A 24,264-nucleotide genomic window follows, 5' to 3' on the forward strand; every position below is an offset into this window, starting at 1 on the left:
CTCTCTCTCTCTCCCCCCTTCCAACCAGCATCTTCTCTCCTCCCCACTTCCATCCAGCCTCTGCTCCTCCCTCTCTCTCCACTTCTCTTCAGAGTCTGCTCTCCTCTCTTTCCCTTTCAGCATCTGTTACCCTTCTCCCTCTGCCTCCACTTCCCTTCAGCGCCATTAAACCTCTTCCCCTCGTCAGATCACCTTTCTCCCTTCCCCTCACCTTCGCGGGTGCTCTTCAGAGTTTTCTGTTTCGGAGTGTCCGGATACGGCAACATTCTCACAAGTCCTGCATGACTGCCCCAAAGCTTCTCCTCTGACCCAAGCCGCCCAGGTAGAATTCTTCAAAGATATCTAAAACTTTATTTCAAATATAAACATTTTAATATGAAAAGAGCAACACTACTCATTGAGAATTTTTCAGAAGGATCGTCAGTATCCTATTCATGATGCCGCCATAATGCAGTCACATGACTAACGGGACGTGCTTGTTTTTCATGTGTGGTAATTTTCTGTAAGCAAATTCAAGGACCTTTCGATATTCTATTAAAGAGTGTTTTCAAGGCATGAATTCACTGTTCATCACATCTGCCTTAAAAGAAATGGTTGGTTTTATTATCTTACACCTGCAGCTGCTGTCTTCAATGAAGTGTCACTGAAGCCCTTCATCAGTTGTCAGAGCAGGCATGCTCTGTGCGCCTTCTTTCTCCCTAAAAGCACTCTATTTTTTTTTTTTTTTTTTGAGTGGCTGTCTTTTTACGTAAAGAGAAAACCAAATACAAAGATTTCCTTTACAATAACAGAAAATCAACACTTTTCATTTGAAAAGTTAATACTGAGACATTTTCAGAAGGCAAAATGTTTCATGTACACTTGATTTTCAAGTACTTTTTAAACTGAATCGCAAACAAAACCTAGTAAAACATACTTCCCCCCCAAAAAGACAACCTTATTCAATAGAAGCTTTCTTTGGTTTCTTCAGTATGTGCAAGAGACCTGCATGATCAGCAATCACATCTGCAGCTTTGTGCATCTTAAAAAAATCTCTTTAAGAACTGACTTGACTTAATTCTCTGTTGCTCTATAAAACATTATGAGTGTAAAGAAAACCAAGAATTCTAAAACCTTAGCTAGCTATAAATACTATACATGGGACATCAACATTTCTTACACAGATTATTCTAGCTGCTAAAACAAATAATGTATGTGCATTACACTGAGAGGAAGACTGAATTTTTAAATAGAAGAAACATTGCCTCAATGAAAACAGATCAATAAAACTTGTATTAAGCCATTTTCCTGATTAAGCTCTATTTTTTAATTTCTTCAAATAGGAAGGGGAAATCCAGTAAGTTTGATTCATATCTACCAGCTATGAATGTGCAGTTAGTCTAAGTTCATATTACAGTATACAAAACCTCTCTCAATCGGCCACATTACTGGCCCTTTAACTGACTTCCACAGCTATACCACCTTTTGGGCCTTGTTTTCAAAGGCTTTTTGATGTATGCACAGATCTAACTTAAAAACTGAGGTGCTTGTGTTCTATTGATTTTACTACTTTCATTAGTTTTGTGGGATCCCTGGGAACATTGGGCTTTTCTTATAACCATTTGTTCTTGCTCATTGAGCTTCTGTCCTGCACTCTCATATTTCATGCACTACAATTTTATTAAATGCTATGTTTTTGTTATTTAATGTTGTACCAATGTAATTGTTGATGTGAAGATCTTTTGTATGAACTATGCATATGGAAAAATAAAATTACCAGATGGTGTGAAGGTTTTTTTCCCATAAAAAAAGCTGTAGCAACTAGCTATTAACCTTCATTAGAAGCTGAACATCATTGCGGATATGAGTGATCCAGAAACAGACCTTCAAAAATGCTCAATACTTTTATAGTATGGTGATCACCCTACAGCTCAGTGCTTTCATTAATTCATCACATCCACTTTCTCTGTTCTCACTTTGTTCTTCTGTGTTGAAAATTAAATTGAGAGAGATGGTCAACCCTATACATGACTATCACTGGCACTGCTTCAGGCTACAGGAGGAAAAAACATGAAGACAAGCTGTCAAACTCAAGTCTTAACGGGACAGGCAGAATTTTTGATGCATTTTTATTGCTGCCAAATATATAAACACAACCAGAGAAAAGGATTTAATGGCAGATATAATAGTGTTTAAATTCACTCTTTTCGAAACCCCTATCCATTTATTTCCCCTTAGATGTCACCTTTTATGGATAATGGATAGATCTTCATGTCTTTGTTCTTGTTGAAAAGGGCAGTTTGTTTAAATCTGTCTGGCATGATTTTCTAGAGAAAGACAAAAAAGCTTCTTGAGCACTCAATGGTAGAAGTTATTTGCAGGAAATTTATAAGGTAGTAAAAAAGACAGCACAGTGTTTACTTTGTTGAAAGTGTTCATATCTGTTACCTATGTGGACATTTTAAGCTGTAGTATGCTTTTATTCTTCCCAACCCTACAGAATATTGGAAAATATTATACATAAGGGGGGCCAAGCACTGTCCATCAGTCTCTCTGGAAGCAAAATAACTCTCCATAATTAAGAGAATGGGGATTAAATTTGGTATAGAAGAAAATCATATCAAGTTAAAAAATGGTCCAGATTAATCAGGGTTCCAGAGAAATAAAATCCTCCCCAAAATAGTCCAAAACATTTATATGAGACAGTTTGAACAACTGCAGCACAAACACACATCCAGCAGTTAGGGACCTATGCTCCTTTCAAACTGTCCCCCCCTCTCCCCCTAACAGATGAACACATAGACAAAACAGAACACCCAAATCCAGGCGCACACACCAAATATGTTACTTAACGTCACCACCTTTGACAAAAAGAAACAGCTGGAAATAATTCCCTAAGACATGCTAGACCAGGGGTCTCAAAGTCCCTCCTTGAGGGCCGCAATCCAGTCGGGTTTTCAGGATTTCCCCAATGAATATGCATGAGATCTATGTGCATGCACTGCTTTCAATGCATATTCATTGGGGAAATCCTGAAAACCCGACTGGATTGCGGCCCTCAAGGAGGGACTTTGAGATCCCTGTGCTAGACTGACTCTTAGAGACTGAGATGTGTATTTAATTTTCTTTGGTATAAATTCAACTGTACTACTAATACTTATTTCTATCTAGCCCAGTATTCCATTTTCAATAGCGGCCAATCCAGGTCCCAAGCACCTAGCAGAAACCCAAATAATAACATTGGAAGTCCTGCGGGAGTTGAATATCCAAAGAAGGAAATACAGGAAGAAAGCGACAGCTGAAAAACAGACAGGACAACTCATAATGGAAGCTTACTGGTCTAAGAATAATACTGCAGTTGAATAACAGTGGTGACTAATGCCAGTGATATTGTTAGATGCGCAAAACAGCTAAAATATAGAATCACACAAAATAGATGGCTTGTACAGCCTGATCCATGTGACTGACTGGTAAAACTGTACTAAACAGTTGTGCAAAGTGAATGAGGTACAAACAGCCATGCACCATAAATAAATGCATCCAGAGAAGTTATACATGTAGCTGCAGTAGCTACAGTTATAGATGTGGCTGCCAAAATTGGAGACATCCAGGCTGTGGCTAGAATAGGAGTTAAAGGTGGCTGTGCAGCAGTTTCTGTCAATGTTGTGCTAGTTACTCTTTAAAAGTAATTAATTAACGTCACTAGTCACTTCTCAGTTTAATTAGTTACAATAATTAACTTGCGCATGTAGGAAAACAATTGATTCCTGATTACAGTTACTTGCCTAGAGCAACCAATTGCTTTTCCTTTACCGATATCACATCCATGCAGTGGCGTAGCAAGGGTGAGAGTTGCCTGGGATGGTGGTGCCCCACCCCCACCCTCTCCTGCCGCTTCCCTTCCCCTGTAACATTCCTGGTGCGACTGTCAGTCTTCCTCTGATGTCACTTCTTAGGCGCAGGTCCAGGAAGTAACGTCAGAGGAAGAGCCGACGCTGGTGCGACTGCAGGTTGGGGGTTTCTGCTCACACCACGACAGTGGGGGGAGAGGGCGGGCGGAAAGGAGGACGGGTACCTGCGCCCTCACCTAGACAGCGCCTGGGGCGGACCACCCCCTTTACTATACCTCTGCATCTATGAATACTATGGTAAAAACCTTATGGTGTATGAACAGGTAAAATATCCATCTTATACACAACCCCAATGTAAATAAGAATAACTTCATCTATTGAAGATTATTTCAAGGAAGTTTGACCAACTCATGTCATCCTCTGTCAAGTAGTTAACTACTTTGTTTACTGAAAGAAAGTAATTAACTATATAAAAACTACAGTAAAACTATAACAGGCAGCAGTGTTGGCTGGTATCATACTTGCAGCAGTGGTGGCAGAGTGATAGAGGTAGCTATGGTAAATGGTGAAACACAGGTAGCCACTACCTCTGAAGCCATGCGCTTGCATACTGAAACTATATCTGTGGATATTGTACTGCATGCACTATGATGTAGCATTCACGTGCCATAGCTGACATATGCATGGTTACCACAGACAATGACATGCCTTCAGCTATTGACTGATATGGCACACAAATGTCCATAAAACAAGAAAAATCCAACGTGGTCTGCAGTGAAACAAACAGCAGGCAGAAAACAACAAACTGCAGATGACGTACAAGATGCAGGCGTTGTTTATTAACAGAAAAATGCAGTAACATATACAACCTTATAGCCAACCAAGGGACCCGACACGGTCCGTGTTTCGGATAACACGCCTTCCTCACAAATGTCCATCCAATGTACCACAGACAGCTGGAGCATATGATGCCACATAGGCAGATTTGAAACTGGGCTATACATGCAGCTTCCATTAACTGGGCCATACAGAAAGTAGCTGGCATTGTGCTATACATGTAGCAGGTGTCATACCTACTGTTACAGAAGTTGCACATACAGGGTGACGAAGTAGCCATGCTACACAGATGTCTACTAGAACAGTGCTATATAATTAAATTGGAATACTAGGATATATAGGTGACTGCTGAAGGTAAAGAAGATATTTAGCTATTTCAGCCACACAGCACAACTAATCATAAAACCATATAAAACAGATAGTTCCAGCTGCATCTATGACCTGATCAAGATATTATATACAAACTCTATTTCTGCATTTGTCATTGGGATATGGTGTGATTTTTTTTCCCCTTTGGTGACCCTTATCTCCTTTACTGTTTATTCTGCCTTGAAAGAAGATGAAATTTTGTAACGTTTGAGAGTGAACATAAGAACATAAGAATTGCCGCTGATGGGTCAAACCAGTAGTCCATCGTGCCCAGCAGTCCGCTCCCGCGGTGGCCCTTAGGTCAAAGACCAGACCCCTAACTGAGTCTAGCTTTACCTCCGTACGTTCTGGTCTAGCAGGAACTTGTCTAACTTTGTCTTGAATCCCTGGAGGGTGTTTTCCCCTATGACAGCCTCCAGTTTTCCACCACTCTGGGTGAAAAAGAACTTCCTTACATTTGTACAGAATCTATCCCCTTTCAACTTTAGAGAGTGCCCTCTTGTTCTCCCTACCTTAGAGAGGGTGAACAGCCTGTCCTTTTCTACTAAGTCTATCCCCTTCAGTACCTTGAATATTTCTATCATGTCCCCTCTCAATCTCCTCTGTTTGAGGGAGAAGAGGCCCAGTTTCTCCAATCTTTAGCTGTACGGCAGCTCCTCCAACCCCTTAACCATCTTGGTCACTCTTCTCTGGACCCTTTCGAGTAGTACCATGTCCTTCTTCATGTACGGCGACCAGTGCTGTACGCAGTACTTCAGGTGAGGGCGCACCATGGCCCGGTACAGTGGCATGATAACCTTCTCCGATCTGTTCGTGATCCCTTTCTTTATCATTCCTAGCATTCTCTTCGCCCTTTTCGCCACCGCCGCACATTGTGTGCCGTAAGAGAGGAATGTCTGTCTGGGCTATATCGTTCAACAAAGGTACCGGGACGCAAGGGCATCACCCACAAAGGTGCTCTTTCCAGGACCTCCTGCTCCATGCATACCCAAGATCTCCCACAATCCCATTTCCAATTAGTCAAATAGCGGAGTTGTGCAGCCTGATAATAATAGCGAATATGTGGCACTAGGTTGATAAAGCATTGCATGAGATACCTGTGGGGCCCATCTTTCCAAGCGAGTAAAAAAATCCCTTGGCAAAGATAATGGCAGGGCGGAAAAAGATAGAGTAGCTGTGGAAATACCACAATTTTCACTTTATGTACCCTACCAAGCCAGGATATATTAAGGTGTTACCAGCGTTGAAGATCCCTCCATAACAAAGCTCAACAGTACAGGATAATTGGCAGAATACAGTAAATCTTATTGGTGAGATAAGATCCTTCGGCCCACTTAAAACTGATAGGTAGAAGAGATCACTGGTTTATCAGCCTCTGAAAGGATGTGACCCAGTATTTCTGATTTTGACACATTGATTTTAAAACCCGATACCTGCTCAAAGCAATCTAAAATGCGAACCACCTCTCCCAGAGAAATAGCAGGATCACTCAAGGTAAAGAGGATATTATCAGCAAAAAGGAGTATTTTAGTTTCCAAGCCATCGCTTGTCTAACCAATTGTGCTAATGGTTCCGTTCCCAGTGTAAAAAGCACAAGCCTGTTATTTCAATGGACCACACAGAACATGCAGCTTCCTTTATCAAGATTTGGCCCTAGAAGGCTGAAGCAGATCTTCTACATGGAAGTTTTACTCAATTTGTAGTATTTTTAGCTATTGTAAACTGCATAGAACTTTACAGTCCTGCAGTATATAAACTTTTATTATTATTATTATATTACATAGTAAAATCCTCGTAGTATTAAGAAGAAATAATAAATGCCAAAGAACTTCAACAGAAAAAGTCATACAAATAAGACAAAAATAAAAATTAAATTTGTTGGGAGATCTTTATGTCCGTTTAGTAGAACAGAGGACACAAAACAGACAGCACAGTTACTTACCATAACAGGTGTTATCTAAGGACAACAGGTAAATATTCTCATGTATGGATGACGTCATCCATGGAGCCCTGATGCTGACAGCTGCAAAAGCATTTTTGCTTGAAGAACTCTAGAAAGATCGCGACCGACTGCACTGCGCATGTTTGAGTGCCCTCCTGCCAGACGTAGGGCATGCGTCTCCTCAGTTCAGATAGCCAGCTAAGAAACCAACCAAGGGAGGTGGGTGGGTTGTGAGAATATCTGCCTACTGTCTCTAGATAACACTTGTTACGGTAAGTAACTGTGCTTTATCCCAGGACAAGCATGCAGCATATTCTCACATATGGGTGACCTCCAAGCTAACCAGAATGGAATGGTGGGAGTGTTGACATTTAGGAGAATAAATTTTTTAATTCTGTTTGGCCAAAGTGGCCATCCCATCTGGAAAAGGAATCCAGATAGTAATGAGAAGTAAAGGTATGAACCAAGGACCAAGTAGCAGCTTTGCATATTTCCTCAACAAGAAAGCTAAGGAAAGCTACTGAAGCTGCTATAGCTTTAACTTTGTGGGCTGTGACTTCACCCTCCAGTTACAGCCCAGCCTGAGCATAACAAAACGAGATGAAAGCAGCCAACCAGTTAGAAATTGTCCTTTTGGAAACTGGGTGCCCCAAATTGTTAGGATCAAAGGAGACAAAAAGTTAGGGATAACCTTATACTGAGAGTTCAGTTTCTTAAGGACTGCTGGAACTGAGTATGGGGTTTCCAAATTTTTACGAAAGGAGTGCTTCAGGATGCCATTCACAGGAAGCTTAAGCAGCTCTTTAGGCAGATGCCCGATTTCCAACTCTTCCATATACGCCTTGGAATATTTGGAGTCTGCGTCCATCTTTATGTTAAGGTCCTTACCCATCTGTCTAATGAAATAGGTAAATGAGACAATTTCCGATGGTAAAGGTTCCCGATGAGAAGTAGAACACTCTGCTTGAGAACCAAAAGGAGGAAGGTGAAGCCCCATGTGTAGTTTGGAAATGAAGATCCAAATCTTCAGGCATGGAAGAAGAAGAGCACCGTCTCCTGGAATGGTACAGAGTTGAAGAAGCAGGTGATGCAGATCGTTTATGCTTGACCGAACGAGCAGGAGAGAGATGCTTGGATTTGGAAGCATGTTTCCCAGCTTTCGAGGATGGAGGCTGTGGAGATGAATGCCTAGAAAGACTAGACCTGTGTCCCGAAGCAAGATGGTGCTTCTGCTGACATTCTGAAGAAGAAGAATGGTAACTAGAAGAGCGATGCTTCGGAGAAGAGATTGATGCTTCGATGGTCGATGCTTTGGAGAAGATGACCGATGCTTCGATGGTCGATGCTTTGGAGAAGGTGAAGACCGATGCTTTAGTGCAGGTGAAGACCGAGGTCTCGGTGAAGGTGAGGAATAATGCCTCGGTGAGGAGCGACGCCTTGAGGAGTAATGTTTTAGTGTAGCAGATCGATGCCTCGAAGATCGATGTCAAGAAGTATGGCTTGATGATGATCGCTGTCGTCGAGACAGTACTGATGAGGCAACCTTAGTACCTTCAGTTGGCATGGAGCGATGCTCAGGCTGGACAGGTACCAGAGGAGATTACATGAGAGTATTTTAAACATGCTCTCAAACTCTAACTGAAAGAGAGCATCGAGCTTCACTTTAAAGGCCCACACCGATACCTGGGGCGTGGATGCAGGTATCACTGGTGCCAAGGCTCGCTCTGGTGAGGAAGGCATTGTGGAAGATGCACCTCTAGACTGGGAAGCGAGCCGCACCAGAGGTCTTTGTTTGGCCTTTACGATTTGACTCTGTACCTTTACGGCCTGAGACCTTGTCTGGGAAGCTGGTGGTTTCTTGGCTTGCTTACCCGACTGGAATGGCGACACCCACTTGGATACTGGTACCTCTGGCAATGGTGATGCTTTGGATGTCAAAGGTTTGGCTGGTGTCAGAGGTACCAAAGCAGCATCCATGGTACCGGAGATCTGTTTTTGTTGTAGAAGACAGTTTTTGATGGACCGTTTTTATAGTGTGGCACAGCGGAAACAAGACTCCACATGGTGGTCTGGCCCTAGGCACTGGATGCACCATTTGTGGGGGTCTGTTAGTGAAATCGTGCACCGACACCTGCTACACTTCTTGAAGCCGGTTAATGGGCGGGACATGGACGGAAAAACCGCCTCAGCCAAATCAAAGCCAAAGGCTGAGGCAGAGGACAAGGCCCCACCGTCGAAAAATGGCCAAAAATAAATAAAGAAAGAAGATATTCTTTTTTAAAAAAAATTTTATTAAAAGATCACGAAGAAAAAAGAATTTCCGTAGCTGAGAAGGCACAAAAAACGCAGATCATATGAACACAACTCCGCGGACAAACAAGAACTGAGGAGTCGCACGCCCTATGTCGGGCGGGAGGGCACTCGTGTATGCGTGGTGTGATCAGTCACGAACTTTCCAGAGTTCTTCAAACAAAAATGCTTTTGCAGCTGTCTGCATCGCAGCTCCATGGATGACGTCACCCATACGTGAGATTATGCTGCCTGCTTGTCCTGGGATAACAGTTACTACTTCTAGCAATCATTTCTATAGCGCTGCCAGACCCACACAGCACTATTACTACTAATAATAATCATTTCTGTAGCACTACAGATCAAAACGCAGACAGTCCCTGCTTAAAAGAGCTTACAATCTAGGCAAGACAGACAAACTGGACAAAAGATGCATCTATACACAATGTTCAGGTGGGGAAATTACAGAGGGATAGGACAGAGTACGGTATTGGGGTTCAAGAAGGAGGTTGGATGATTTCCTTAAGGAAAAGGGGATAGAAGGGTATACAGTGTTCTCCCCAGAAATTTTTTCCAGCTGGGTGGCACGAAAAAATAGCCGGGTGGGACAAGATGGGGAAATTTGGTGGTGGGGAAAATTAAATGTGCACTATTTTTATTAGTTAATTGTTATTAATTACTGTATTTTCCAATGCTCAATATGACTTACTTTTTTAAGATTTGACACTTAGTCAGTGTTCCAGTAGCATTTAAGCCACCCTTGAAAAAAGCAATGCAGATCCTCTTATTCCGAATAACTACTGACCAGTATCAAACCTTCCATTTCTTTCAAAACTACTGTACTTGAGAGAGTGGTATTGAACCAACTTCAAACTCCATGTTGAATCAGTTAATGCTTTGCATCCCCGGCAATCTTGTTTTTTAAGACATAGCACAGAGACAGTAGTTCCTGCCTTAGGGCTCCTTATACAAAGCTGTGATAGCAATTCTGCCATAGCAAATGCACTGAAGCCCATAGAAATTGAATGGACTTTGATGCATTTGCCATGGGAGAATTGCTACTGTGGCTTTGCAAAATGGGCCCTTACTGAATGAACTCCATAGTTACTTAGACAAGCGTTTCTTAACCTCTTCAAGCCAAGTACCCCCTAAGTCTAACAAATACCAACCGAGTACCCCAGCCCAAGCTCCGCCCCTGACCCCCAACCCCATTATAATAGTACTTACTAATTGTAATGCAATTTCAAAACCCACAAAGCACACTGTATGCAGATAAAATGTTAATCATTTATATTTGTTTTATTTTTCAAAGAGGTCAAGGCAGATGACTTTAAAATATGCAATGTCACCTCAGTAACAACTATAGAAAAATAAACAGATATAGTGCAAAATATAGCAGAAATAAATTCTCAAAATGGACACATTTTGATCACTAAATTGAAAATAAAATCATTTTTCCTACCTTTGTTGTCTGGTGATTTCATGAGTCTCTGGTAGCACTTCCTTCTGATTGTGCATCCAATATTCTTTCTTTCTGCTTCCAGCACGCTTCCTCTCCTCCGGACCTCATTCCATTCCCCAGCCAACATCTCTCTGTCCCTTCATGAGTCCAACTTTTCTTCCTCTCTCCTCCACCCCCATTGACAACATGTCTCTCTCTCTCTCTCTGTTCTTCTCTCATTTCCTCCCTTGCTGCAAAGGGAGTGGGGAGAGATCCAGAGTGCATCTCTCCTAGTCCCTCTACTGCCACATCCAACATTTCTCCCTCCTTTCCCCAGTCCAACATCTTTCTCTCTGCTTCCTGAATGCTTCCTCTCCTCCAGTCCTCATCCCTTCCCCAACCAACATCTCTCTCTCCATGAGTTCAACTTTTTATTATCTGCCCTCTCTCCCTTCTCCTGAGTATGACATTTCTCCTTCCCTCCCTATCCATCTCTCATTCTCCATGAGTTCAACACTTTCTGCCTCCTGCACACTTCCTCTCCTCAGGATCTCATTCCCTTCCCCAACCAACATCTCTCTCTGTCCCTCCATGAGTCCAACTTTTCTTCCTCTCTCCTCCACCCCTATTGGCAACATCTCCCTTTCTCTTTCTCCTGTTATGATTTTGCATCTCTCTGTTCTTCCTCAGGGTCTCCCTCCCACCCCCACCTCTTGTCTCTTCTGTCTGCACCTCCCATAGTCTAGCACAGGGGTAGAGAACTCTGGTCCTTGAGAGCCGTATTTCAGTTGGGTTTTCAGTATTTCCCCAATGAATATGCATTGAAAGCAGTGCATGCAAATAGATCTCATGCATATTCATTGAGGAAATCCTGAAAACCCAACTGGAATATGGCTCTTGAGGACAGGAGTTCCCTACCCCTGGTCTAGCACCTGTCTCATGTCATAGAAACGTGATGGCAGATAAAGACCAAATGGTCCATCCAGTCTGCTCCTTTGGTCCACGCCTAAGTCTTTCTTCTGCTTACAACCTCACCCCTTGCAACCCCTCCTCCCCCCCATATCCAGCATTTGTTCTCGTTTCTTCCAGGTCTTTCTCTGCCTCTCTCTCCTTCCTTCCTCCCTCCTTGGTCCAGAATCTTTCCATCTCTCTGCAGTCTTTCTCTCTCTTCCCTAAGTTCAACATCTGCCTCCTCCCCCCCCCTTTGTTTCAGGTTTCTCCTTCTATCTTACTTCTGCTAACATTTCGAGTCTTCCCACCTTTGTTCCAGGTCTTTCTGTCTCTTTCACTCTCTTTGACAATGTAACATTATATCTCACTATGTCCTTGTTACAAGCCCCAGAATTGGACTAAGGTCATTCTCTCAATTCATATAAGCTAGGCACCTTTCTTAGCTAGTAACAGAAGATGAGGAGATTCTAATTGCTCCTCTTATTTCCTCAGAAATGAAACTTAAAAGAAAATTTAAAACTCATTTCTGTTCTCTAGCAACTAAAAATTGTTGTAATTGTATAGGATCCCAAAAAACATATTCCACATCTTGTTTCTTGACTAAACATTAGAATCTCCTATTAAGTGAGGAATGATTCAAGGTTCAGTAGGGTGAATTGAGAATTATTTCTTTATCTTTTCCAAAATTTTTTGTTTAAAATTGTATCATGTCTCCCCATCTAGTGGGCTTAAAAAGGATTTCTGTATGTTGTGACCAGTCAGGTATACACCAAGCACAGGTCCCAGTCTGCTCAGAAAAAAAAGAAGTGAAAAAGAAATACCGGGGAGGAATTGGGAAGGATCAGGTTAGGGATGAGCTAAATAATAGCACTGACCACCGGGGGAGTCCAAGAGGCCCTTGGAACACTGCCAGGGCTGACACAGCAGGGCGTTTCCCCAAACTATATAACCCTGTCTCTCCCAGTAGAAAAGGAAGCCGGCTAGGAAGGAAGCTAGGTCCTTGCCTTCCTAAGGATCCTGTCCAGCCAGACAGGGACAACGAGTGCCAGCCTATGGAAGTAGAGCAGTTTGAACAGCCTGGAGATCTGTCTCAATCTGAAGAGTTCATGGATATCCCGGAGGCTTGGACTCGTGAAGAGAATGAACCTGAACCCATGCAGGTGAACTTAATGCTGAGCCCCAGACAGTGAAGGTGTTGGCAAACTGTTTGTGTGCTGTGTTTCGCTGTTTGAATGAAGATTTTGCTTTGCTAGCTTAAAGAGAGTGTGGGAGAGGATTTGCTGCCACCTGGGAGGGAATTTGTAGTCTGTTTTTCAGGCCAGTAATTGTGCAAATCCTGGGACTCTCTCTTTTTCCTGGCAGCCATAATTAGTGATTGCCAGAGGCTGTTTTTCCTTTATTTTTTGTGCTATGGACTAAGAATGAAGGATACCTGAATGTTGGACTATAATTTTTGTTTGAACTGAATGAAGCAACTGCTTTACAGCAGTCTAAAGAAGCTCTAGGGAGCCAAGGTCTCTGTATGAGGCAAGACCTGAAAAACAGTGGCAAAGTAAAGCTGGTAGCTAATCAAGTTTACTTTTGTTTCTTTGCCCTTTTTGGCAAACGTTTGGTTTTCTTTTTCTCTGATAAGTACTGTATTTAATCTGGAGAAAAATATCAGAATGCTGAAAGACATTACTTACCTGTTCCAAAGACATTGAGTAAAGTGAACTGTTTATTTAACCTGTCTGAGTGTTGAAACTTTATTTTGGAGTTTTTTTTTTATAAGGAAATCCAGTCCTACAGGATGACTCCATGTCGGGTCACACGCAAATGTTCATTTTGGTGTAGCCGTGCTCAGAGCCTTAGAATCTTATCCCGGATGGCTCAGACGGCCACAATGTATGATTGATTCTGCACTGTTTTGGATATTTCCTTTTTTTCTTTTGTCTTATTGGATATTGTAATATTCAAAATTATAATTAAAAAAAAAAAAAAAATGAGACCAAGAAAATAAAAAAAACCAACTATAATGCTGTGAGCCATTCAATCTCCACCCCCTCCCAAAAAAAAAACAAAAGATAGAAATTTTCAAGAAGGTATGCCACAAGCACAGAAAATCCCAACTTATAGGATAACTGAAAATCAACAGAAGTTTATGGCACAGTATCAGGAATTAAACTGAATAAATAGGTCTTCATATTCGTTTTCAAATGAAAACATTACAAGATACAGTACTCATTCGGGGACCGGACTCCCCTCCCCATGAATCCTGCCATCTCTTCTCTCCTCATCTAGTTACTCTAGACCTATCCCGCAAGGTAGCACATCAACTGAGCGCAAGACAAAAGCTCTCCAACAAAGCTGCGCCAACAATTCCTTCCTTCGGAAGGCCAAAACCGCTCAGTTAAACTGCGCGCAGGACCGGACCTTGTGGCAGTAGATACCTTGCAGTGGTGGATTGTTTTTGTCCCGGACCTGGCGGCAGAAGATACTGTTTTTGTCCCGGAACGATCCCACTACTTTCCTTCTCTGGCAGCCCTTCACCCATACCACAATTTCTGTCCCGCCTTGCCGGAAATAGGAACTGGCATCAAAGGAGGGCGGGTCACCGGACAAGAAAAGTAGTGGGGCATGTCGTGGATGAGCAGCACTAAGGGTCAGTTGATTGACTGGCGCATGCCTGTGGCAACCTCCACCTGAAGCCAGATGCTACTTGTAGCAGTCGCCAGCCACACCCAAGTGCAAAAAAAATAGCTGATGACTTTCATGTTGCTGCATCAGTCCTGGCAGAGATACAATGCCAAGATGACAGCCGGGCGGAGCGCCCAGCTAAAACACGCTAGGGAGAACACTGGGTATAGATAGAGGATTACTATATAGGTCCTCGACCTGATGGGCCACCGCGTGAGCGGACTGCTGGGCACGATGGATCTCTGGTCTGACCCAGCAGAGGCACTTCTTGTGTTCTTATAAGACAAGACAGATATTGGTGCTTAGAAGGTGGGTTGGAGTTTGGAACTGAAAGCATTCTGACCCTAGCTAAGTAAAGATTTACCTTTAGCCACCAAAGAGCAGATCAAGGTCTCAGTGCTACATCCTGCTCTATAAACCCTGTCTGAATTAGGTGTAACAGATTGAACTGGTCTAAGTAGGGCAGGAATCTAATATACAAAAATACTTATTTATTAAACATTGTTTCTACTTCCTGAAATGTTGCTAATTGAAAAGTATTCCAAACACTATTAAACTCCAAAGAGGACTTTGAGGTCAGCCAGAGTGCGTTTGGTGATGGCATCTACTGACAGCACTTGTGTTGCCAGTTCTTTCTTCTTCACCTACAATGCTGAAATCTTTTCTTCAACTGTTCCTTCACACACAGACCTGTACATTAACACACAGGTGAAAGTCCTTGCTCAAGAGAGCTTACAATCTAATTGTGAAAGACAAACAGGAAAAAAGGGTAAATCAATACAAGCTGCTCAGGCAGGGAATTAGAAAGGGAATGACAAACAGATGAAGAGACCACTGCATACATGAAGGGTCACACATGCTCAGAATTTAAAGGGAGAGTAGTTAGTTCAGACACTGTTAGATGCCATCACCCACTTGTGTGCATGGCTCAATCCTGCGGGTGTAGAAAAATAAATCTAACATCATTACATACCAACATGAAGAAAACAACATTACAAATTCCTCTTAATATTGTACAGGACTTACTCACAAATTATACATTCTAACCCTACACACCCATTTGTGGGACTCTAGCCCCATTTCTTATCTCCCAAATTGCAAATAACATCCCTTGTAACACAACTGTACACTAAAGTCCCAATGTGAATAAGATTCTGTCTCTCCCAAATATAGCGATAAATGGGCCTTGCGGTAGATTTAAAATCCTTTAGTGTCATGGTTTTCTCCCAGCTTCTATTAGATGCTGTAACTTCTTTTTAGGTTTTAGAGCTGTACTGAATATTTGTATTTGGCCCTAAATGCATTATTCATATTTGGCTGAATAATGATTTAAATTTAGATATGAACAATCCAGAACGTTACTATGCTAAATACTACTGAAAGAAATGATCTCTGATTTCACATTGCTTTTTTTATTGTTTGTTATATTAAAGCTCAATGCCCATTATTTGTATTCAGCCAAATAATATTTTTCATTATTCATATTCAGTCAAATATGCTATTTGGTACTATACAAGGGGGTGCTGAAAAAATCTCAGCCCAACCAACTTCCTAAATTCTAAGCATTATTTTGCCACTGTAGTTGGAAAGAGTGTTATTTTATTTTGCAAAGTGCCAATTTGCAGAATCATAATGTGTGTAAGGCTCAAATTATGTTCTTTATTCATGTTTAAATTTGCATCAATAAGCAGCAATACAATGTAACCAAAAGAAGAGAATTACTAAGTTCAATTTCTCAACAATACTTAGCGTAAAACCCTAGAAAAGGAAAACTCAAGAATAAGACTCTTGAGTTACAAAGGATGGGACTTCCTCAAACTGGCAGACTGGCAGCTTATTATTAGGAGTCATTCAGTTTTCTGAAATAAATTATTACTTTCGGTAATTATGGAAGGTTGATGTGCATTAGACTGTTCTTTTATAATCACTAGGAACTGTAGGAATATTATATACTAAAGCAGAAAATAGTCTTACTAAATTACAATTCATTAAAAGTCACTGCCTTAGCAATCATAAATTTACCATTCTAAAGATTTACAGTCATTTGGTTTGGATAAGTACATCTAGGGCTCCTTTTACGAAGCCACATTAGTGGTTTAACGCGCCTAATAGTGCGCGCTAAACTGCCGGCCGCTAGCCACTATTGCCTCCTCTTGAGCAGGTGGTAGTTTTTCAGCTAGTGCATGGGTTAGCGCGTGATGAAAAGTCCCATGCGATAAAGCCGCTAACAAGGCTTCGTAAAAGGAGCCCCTAATGTGGCTGAAGAAAAAATAAACCTCTTGCAGGATAATTTATTGTCTTTTCCCCCTGTTACCTTTATTTAATTTCAATTTTAATCCACTCCTTCAAAAACATGATCAAATCAAGTAATAAGTCTTGTGAGCAAACAAAAACATAGTACAGTTAAAAATTAAAAACAATAAATCCACAATCTAAAAACAAATTAGAGCATAGCAATACACTTTAACATAATAGAACAAATGATCCTTATACATCTACTTCTACCCATAGACATACAAATACTGAGAAAATGCTGCACAAAGACAGTTTGAAAATTCTGAGTATATATGAAAATTCCCCAAAATTCTGCAGTATTTTTTTCTTCAAATAACACATTAACTGCCCCTTTTACCAAGCTGTGCTAGAAAGTTTTATCACAGGCCGGCATAGTAAGCTCATAAAATTCCTATGCGCATCAGAGCATTTATCTCACCGACCTGCACTAAAAACCTATAGCATAGCTTGATAAAAGAGGGAAAATATTTGGGTAACAATTATAAAGCAATATAAATAAATGCTATTACTCAAAGATGCATAATTTTTAAAATTTTATGCAGAATGCCCCCATCATAAGCTCCAGTCTACGATCCCCTTTGGTGTGAATCACTTGTTTACTCTTTCCAAAATTACTAGAACTTGGGAGCATGCAAAACAATAAACCTAGCCAAAACAAAATTCTACTCTGGTTTAATCAAAAAAGCTCCAAATTCTGCCACTTTATATCGAATAATAAATTCAATTTTCTACTCTGACAAACGGAAAACACCAGCTATAAAGACTAACCTCACAGCCCATGAACTTGCCTCATACTTTCAAAAGAAAATCGAAGACATTCGATCCTCTTTCTCAATAAACTCCACTTTCAAATCAGTTCATTCATCACAAGATCTCATTTCACTCTCTTCTAAATGCTCTTCTTTCAATATTCCAAGTCTTACTGAAATAGAATCTATCATCAAAACCATCAACATAAAAGGTTCACAAACCGACTCTATTCCTCCTTTTCTTCTAAAACGATATTTTTGCATTTTTGGTCCAACAATACATACCTTAGTGAGTGAAAGTCTAAAACAAGGCATTATGCCAAAGGATTGGAAACATTCAATTATTTACCCTATTTCAAAAAATCACAAAATTAGCACTGAGGATTGTACAAACTATAGACCCATAGCCAACATCCCTTTCTTATCCAAGTTAACGGAGAAGGTAGTCTATAACCAAATCTCCGACTTTATCGAAAAAACCAACATTCTTCATCCTAATCAGACAGGTTTCAGGCAATACCATTCCACAGAACACTCCTTAATAGGTATGACCACCTCTATTCATTATTTCCTAGACCATCACCAATCAGTTCTTCTAGTCTCTCTTGACCTATCGTCAGCCTTCGACACAATTGATCATGATTTACTAATAAATAGACTCCAAACAATAGGTATTACAGACCAGGTACTATCCTGGTTCCAATCTTATTTTTCAAATCGCTCCTCATCTGTTTCTTTCAATAATACAATTTCTGATACTTTTTCCACAACGTACGGTGTTCCTCAAGGTTCTATACTCTCTCCTCTCTTATTCAATATATTTCTTGCTCCTTTGTTGACTTTATGTCAATCAATTGGTTTCAATACTTTTGCTTATGCTGACGATATACAGCTTCTGCATCCTATTAATCCTGACAACCCTTCTGACATAGCCCAAATTAACACAAAACTTGAACAAATTCACTACTGGTTAATCAATAATCGTTTAGCATTGAACATCAATAAATCCAATATACTGCTTTTTCCTTGGAAAGACAACCCTACTCTTATCTCGCCAATCTCTGTCAATGGACTTCCTTTACAAGTAGTACAAAAAACCAAAATTCTTGGTGTAATTCTGGACCATAAACTTACTTTTCACGATCATATCAGCAGTGTTATTAAGTCTTCTTTTTTTAGACTGAGACAGATACGCTCTATCTCCCAGCTATTCAATAATGACTCTTTGAAAATTCTCATCCATTCTCTTGTAATTTCAAAATTAGATTACTGCAACGCTTTATTTAATGGTATAGCACAAAAAGAAATCAGACGTCTTCAGATTATTCAGAATACAGCCATCAGACTTATCACAAAAGCTAAAAAATTCGACCATATAACTCCTCTTCTTAAGGAAGCTCACTGGCTTCCAGTAGCTCACAGAATAACTTACAAACTTTGTCTGCTCACATTTAAATCTCTTCTGTTTAAAACTCCGGCCTTCATTCATAAACTATTAATTCCTTATTCCTCCAATAGAACCCTAAGATCAGACCAACAGCACTTATTAATGATTCCATCATTAAAAATAATAAACACGCGCCGTCAGTATATTTTCTCAGTAACGGCTCCCCAAACTTGGAATTCTCTTCCCATCTATTTACGTGAAGAACTTAATTTAGACAAATTTAAAATCAAATTGAAAACTTTTTTATTTAACGATGCATATGTTATCTGATTTATAGTTTTCTTTTTAACATCATCCAACTTCATTTGTTTCTATTTCTCTTTTCTTCACAAATTCAACTATTCTTATCCCATCCTTCTGTGTTTTCCTTATTTGGTTCCCCACTTTGCTCAATTACATTGTAACTTCTTCCCCTACCTTCCTTTTGTTTCCAGTTTGTTCAGTTATCGTCTAGTCTTGTGAGTTTTTAATTATTTTAAATTTATTTTATTTTGTAACTTTATTAATGTGTAAATCGCCTTGAATATTGAAAAGGCGATTAAACAAATAAATAATAAACTTGAAACTTGAAGAAACTTGAATGAAGCTACTAAGTAGTAGATTTAAAACAAACCTGAGAAAATATTTCTTCGTTCAGCATGTAATTAAACTCTGGAATTCATTGCCAGAGAATGAAAGCAGTTAGCAAGGCAGGATTTTAAAGAGGTTTGAATAATTTCCTAAAAGAGAAGTCCACAGTCCATTATTGAGATGACTTGGGAAAATCTACTGCTTAATCCTAGGATAAGCAGCATATGATCTGTTTTACTCTTTGGGATCTTGCCAGGTACTTGTGACCTAGGTTGGCCACTGCTGAAAACAGAATACTGGGCTTGATGGGCCTTTGGTCTGTCCCAGTTGGCAACTCTTTTGTAATTCTGAGGCTTCATCTTCCTCATGCATGGTCAACTCCTTCCCTATTTCACTCCCTCCAACTTTTTTCCACCAGCCTTTCTCCCCCTTTTCCACACATCACCCAGCTCTACACCTCCCAGCTCTCTCTGCTCCTCCCCCAGTTCTCTTGCTCTCCCAAACTCATCTCTACCCAGCAAAACCTCTATCTTTCTTTGTCCCTACTCCCAGGCTTTTCCCCCCACTAATCCATCTTACGCCCTCCCAGCTTCCCAAGAAATACATATTCATTCCAGTTTTGTCTCTTAGGCCGAACTATCTTCAGTTTAGTAGTGGTCCCCACAAACCAGTAGCCATAACTGCAGGCCTACAACCTCTTCATTTTAGACCATGCACACCAATGCTCATGGCTGCAGTATCTACCCTGGGACAGCATGAGCTGGCTCCTGCAACTGCAGTTCTCTTTCACTGTGCCATCACACTTTCCTTTTGCTGTCATCTGCTCTTACATGAGAAAATGTAGCCTCTAATCAGGCTATGCAAACTTCATCTTGGGCCCAGGAGAACCCCCTTCTTGCCCAGGAAGATGCTTGTTTTCTAGTCATAATTCTGAATGGAAGGCGAATGCAATTCAAGTTCTAAATTGTTCAGAATTCCACCAGGAGTAATAGTAATTCCAGGGTAAAAGGAAACCTCCTCCGATATGCTAATAACAGATCAATATCAGCTATCTTCTCTCTCTACCTTGGCTTAAGCCTGTTCCATTGGATTGGAGATCTGAACCTGGTCCCCCAAACCACAAAACCAGTCCCCACTACAGACATTTTACGGCTTATAGGCTACTTTAGTTCTTATTTTCTGTCAAGTCAACAAATTTACTCCAGCACTAGCAAGTCATGAAGACACCATAGAATGAATGTTACTGGACTGTATATTGGAGAGAATTAGAAACAATATACAGCTGTAGCAGAAGATAAATCCAAACCAAAGAAGCAGCTCACTATAAGCCAGTAGCTGTGAATCAACTGTTTTATTAAATCATCAACCCTGAATAGTGGTAGAAATTTAAATGCCCATTATATAAAACATTGAATCATATACCTAGGGATTTAATTTAATTTAATGCAGAGTTTATATACTGCTAAATCACCACTCAGACTTCAAAGCGGTTTACAAAAACAATTAAAATTTGACTAATACAATGGCCACAAAACTAATCAGGTACTTTAAGTAATTTCCCTCTCTGCCCCCATGGGCTCACAATCTAATTATAGTACCTGTGAAAGAAATATACCTACCAGCGATAGATAAAAGGGAAGAAACAGTACAATAATCCAATAAAAGGCATAACAGAAGAAAAAAAAACCTCTACTTTAAAGAATCCCAAAGAAAGAACTAAAAAATAATCATTAATGGCAACAAAAGCTAAAAAAGTAAAATAAAAATAAACCCCCATCTTAATCAGCTTCAAGTTCTATGGCACCAACCAAGCCAGGCCAGCCTGAACTAACACCATAAAAGCAATTCCTCCACTGCACAGCTAGAAAAAGGCATCCTCCATGCTAGTAGAACAGGGTCACAGCAGTAGGTCTGCACTGCCTTGTTGACAAACTTCACAGTGGGTATTCCATCCAAACTGCTCTAAGGCTGGGGCCTAAACTCAAGCTTCATTGCTAGGGTCAAATGCAAGATGACCCAAAAGAGCTGCAGGTCCTGCCATGATAAAGAGAAACAGGGTCCGATGTAGAAAGACAGACCTAGAGTTCCAACAGTGCAGCAAAGCAACTGAATCATCCACTAAGAGGAAGGAGCAGAGAGACAGCATGGAGCAGAAAGGCAGAGTCCAAATACTGCCAGAGGCATCAGCAGCTCCACCCACAACCACAACACTTGTTCAAAGGGCAGCAGCTTCCAGGAAACTCTCACCCTGCAACAACAATATTTCTAACAGGGAGAAGCCGCCTCAGCTTTTTCAAGGCCCTTGTGCTAATCAACCGTTACTTGGTCATGCTGTAACAATGGAATTTAGAAAGTTAAAAGTGCAAGAATTTGGAATTGTAATCCACCCAGAACAAAAGTATTAAAACCTTAGATAGGCTTTATCACTCTATGTCATTTGCCTTGGTAAAAATCTGGAATGATCTCCCTTCAGAAATTAGACTTCTCCAATCTCTGACATTTTTACGGAAAATTTTAAAGACATACATATCTTTTCCAGAAATTTTTAATTGATAAATAAGAGATTGCAACAGATGACTTTTCTGTCCAATTATTCTTTCCTTTGTCTTTCAATTAATTTTGTGAACTGGATCGAGTCCTATAGTTGGAATGACCCGGTATACAAGACTATTGGATTGGAAAAGTTAAAATTAAAAAACAAAATTGAAGTAAAAGAAGAAAACTAACTAAAAAAAAGCAAAAACAAAGGCAAAAACTAAAATCAAATCAAGAGGCCACACTACCCAACAACTTAATCAGACACCATCTTGAAAAAAATAAAGGGATTGAGACTTGTATACCACCTTTTTGTAGTTATACAACTTAAAGTGGTTTACATACAGATACTTCAATGTGTTCCCTGACTGTCCCAATGGGCTCTCAATCTATCTAATGTATCTGAAGCAGTGGAGGATTAAGTGACTTGCCCAGGGTCATAGGGTTTGAACCTACAACCTCAGGGTGCTGAGGCTGTAGCTCTAACCACTACACCACAAAGCAGTTGATTCAGTGTTACTGGTTTATAGTGAGCTACTCTTTTGAACTAGACTGCATATGTCAATACTCCTTCAATTTATTTTAAAGTATATTAACAATAAGGAACTAGGGCATCCCAACAGAGAGGTGTCAATAAAGGCAAAAATAGCCCAGATGCCTTTAAGTATGGAGCATACAGAGCTGAAAGATTCCAAACTATCCATGTCAACTACTAAAAAGGTTACAAATATACGATAAACAAAAAATTAAAAAAATTTAAATATCTGTATACAAATACTAGAAGCCTAAAATGGCAGAGTAAAAGCTTTATTAAATGAAATAATATGGGAACATTAGAGTATAACACAGAATGAACAGGTTCCAGAAGTTTGAACCTAAGGACACTACTCCTAAAAACATCTAAGGTCTATGGCCCAAAAATAACAAAGAAAAAAACCCCCAATTTAATCATGAACAGGGTAGATTTGATTTAAAACAAAATCAATTTAAATTACTAGTCAAAAAGACTTGATTTAAAACAGGCTTATTCTTGTTGGTATAATCTTAATATTTACAACCAGATGTCATCGTAATAGGCTATTTCTTGATACATTGCTCAAAACAGTCCATTAGAGTTTTAACATTTTGTGGGTGTGTTAGCTTGGTTCCACCCATTATTTTCAGAGCTGCTGCTGCAAAAATGATTGTTACAAAAGCATTTAACAATTTCAATGACATTAATTTTTACTTCTGGGACACTGAAGTCTTTTACTAGGAGTGCAGCAAAAGAATACACTTCCCCCTCCATATTCGTGCATTTGGGACTCATGACTTCGATTATTCACAGTTTTTATTCCCCTCCCAGACATCACCACAACTTATTTTTTAAAGCCTCCACTACTTATGGCCGACTCTTATCCTCCTCTGCCTTCCCCACACCTCCTGGACCCCTCCACAATTTACTTAGGGCTGTCTCTAACCAACCCTGCCTCACGGACCCCTCCAAACTTACTTTTTAAAGCCTGTTGGTATAGCAGTGAAGTGTGGCAGTAGCAATTTTCCTACACTCCTGCCCTGTGCAGAACCACAAACATAAATGGCTACCATGAGTTCCCGCTATAGTTTCGAACTACGAGAACTCACAGCTGCCATTTATGCTTGCGGCTCTGCATGGGGCAGGCGCATAGAAAGATCGCTCCTGCCCCGCTTCACCACTAGACCACCAGGCTTTAAAAAGTAAGTTGTGGAAGGGTCCAAGAGGCAGGAGGGAGGAAAGAGCAAGTTAGAGTCAGCCCTAAAGTTATTTATTAATTTTTTTATTTGCTGGCTGGCTTTACCCCTAACCCCTGTGAATATGGAGGAAGTGTATGTTATTAGCTTGGAATTCTCTTCATGCTCTTCTAAATTTCTCCTAATCTTGGACACATTTGCAGCATTATCTGTGACTAAACTGAGTACTAGAGGCAGTACATAAAAATCTCTTTCATACATATCACTGTGAATATTCTGAAATCCAGACTGACTGGGTTGAGGATCCCCTTCTAGGCAGTTTATAATGGTACACATAAAAGAATTCAATACACATAAGAAAAACAATTACTAGTAAGAAAAGTACAGAATCATTCGCACAAATAACATAGAAACATGATAACGAAACAGACAAATGCAAAATCCCAAGACAGCTAGTAATAAAGCCATAAATTAAGATAAGAAATAATAATCCTACTACATGTAAAACAAAACTGAAAAACAAAAGAATCACATGTTCAGATCGCCTCATCTGTAAAAGTCTAGAAAACCTAATGTATCTGAGCACATGCTCACTGAAGCACATAGGGCTCCTTTTACTAAGG

The 24,264-nt window shown here is 40.3% G+C and overlaps 1 protein-coding gene across 4 annotated transcripts in view; it reads right to left on the reverse strand.

Moving 5' to 3' along the window:
- Positions 1–24,264, reverse strand: part of CHCHD3 (coiled-coil-helix-coiled-coil-helix domain containing 3) — a 319,905-nt gene that overhangs the window by 291,146 nt on the left and 4,495 nt on the right. The window lies entirely within an intron of this gene.

The sequence above is a fragment of the Geotrypetes seraphini genome, chromosome 9 (genome assembly GCF_902459505.1).
Source record: "Geotrypetes seraphini chromosome 9, aGeoSer1.1, whole genome shotgun sequence".
In the NCBI taxonomy this organism is placed as follows: Eukaryota; Metazoa; Chordata; class Amphibia; order Gymnophiona; family Dermophiidae; genus Geotrypetes; species Geotrypetes seraphini.